Genomic DNA, 1,850 nt, shown 5'->3' with positions numbered 1-1,850 from the left:
ACCACCTCATTTGCATCTTGGGAATCAGACTTCAGTACAGGTCCAAAGAAAAGTTTTGGTAGATAAGATTGTCTACAACCATTGATTTCTATTAGCCTCTTCTGTGAAGTTTTTCTGTATCTTTAGTGGTTATTTTTCTGGGAATCTAACCTTTCATCTTGTTTTTCTTTTTTCCTTCCAGCCATGCTTTCATAATGCCTTTGAAAGAGCCCTTTATATACCAGGAACTTTGCTAAAAGCTCATGTACCTGCACTCAGTCACTTCCCATTCTGCTATTTTTACATCTGTCTTTTGAACTTCTTTTATTTAAATCTACTTAATGTATTGTAAATTATGATGTGCTTTGATTTGAAAAGTATATAGTATTTTAACAGCTTTTTATTATAAAAACTGTATTCTTATTGCAGAAATGCAAAAAACTGATAAGAAAAACAAATCAACAAATTTTCATCCATAGATATCAACTGTTAACTTTAGCCATTTTTTTCCATATTCTTTGTGTACCAATTATATTTCCCTATGTATATGTACTCAGGTACATTGGGTGCATGTACTAAATGTGTGCATAGATGTGCATCGTACGTGAGCATACCTCTCTTTTTCAATAGTGTCTGTCATTTGTGGATATTTGTATACATATGCAATTGAATATTTATTCACACTTCCAGTAAAATGTTATTGAATTTTCATTATATGCCAGGCACTCTGCTCGACACTGGTTGCCAAAAGTGAATGGGAGAGACTCACTTTCTGTCTTAATGGATATTACACTGTCATGGAGTAGAAACAGGAAGAAAAAAATATACATAAAATATTTTAAGTTGTGACAAACACTGGATTTGGTAGTGAAATATCTTTGGTCCCAGTTGTGATTGATCGTGGCATTGTTAAGTATATCATTTTCTCCAAAGGCAGAGCTGAGACATAAGTCTCGGTTCTTCAGGAATGTGTGATCTCAGCTATAAAAATGAGAAAATTTACAAGTGATGCAACAAATACCCTGGGAGGTGTTCTGTGACCAAAAAAACCTAAATTGTAAGTGCTGACCAGGCTCAGATAAATTCTGAAAAACAAAGCTTAGGAGGTTTCTCAGTCTGGACTGCTGCCATGGCACAAGAAAAAGTTCATGTTAGGAAAGCTGTGAATTCGTGCTCAACAATCAAAAATACTGATTGTATATGCCCCTGACTGACAAGAGCCTAGAAAAGTCTTCTGATGTTGTCACCACAGCAGACTAGATTATTATTTTATTTTTTATTTGCCTCAGGTTGTCTCTAGTAATTTTGTCCCCCAAGAGACAGTGGTTTGCTTACACCTGAAAGCTCACTAGTTAGAGCATCACAGTCATACAGTAATGTCATAGGATTGATCCTGGTTCAAGGCATATGCAGAAACAGATTGATATACAGAAACAAAAGACTGTCTGTCTTTTTCCTCCCACTTCCTCTCTCTAACATTAAAATTTAAATAAAAGAAAAAATGACAATGGCCTTTTTTTTTGTTTTTTTTTCGCAGCTTAAATTGCATTGAAGAGTGAATTATGTTTTTCCAAATCTCAGCACAAGAGAAAATAGGTAATGAGGATATAAAGTACTATATTTCTCCATGCATAATATGCTGCCCTGTAGATGACGCTCCTTCATTTTTGGGCACAAAATTTGAGAAAATGATAACAAATGCGAAGAAACAGGAAATGCAAGTAAAATATACTGCAACCAGTGTATAAGACGCACCCAGTTTTCAAACCCCACACTTTTCAAAAAAGATGAGTCTTAAATGAGGGCAAATATAGTATACACCCACCGAATATCTCTGTGAACTTTTTATTTCTTTCTTTCTTTTCTTTTTT

Source organism: Saccopteryx leptura, unplaced genomic scaffold (genome assembly GCF_036850995.1).
Source record: "Saccopteryx leptura isolate mSacLep1 unplaced genomic scaffold, mSacLep1_pri_phased_curated manual_scaffold_37, whole genome shotgun sequence".
NCBI classification, from domain to species: Eukaryota; Metazoa; Chordata; class Mammalia; order Chiroptera; family Emballonuridae; genus Saccopteryx; species Saccopteryx leptura.
Note: the sequence above shows the minus strand (reverse complement) of the source record.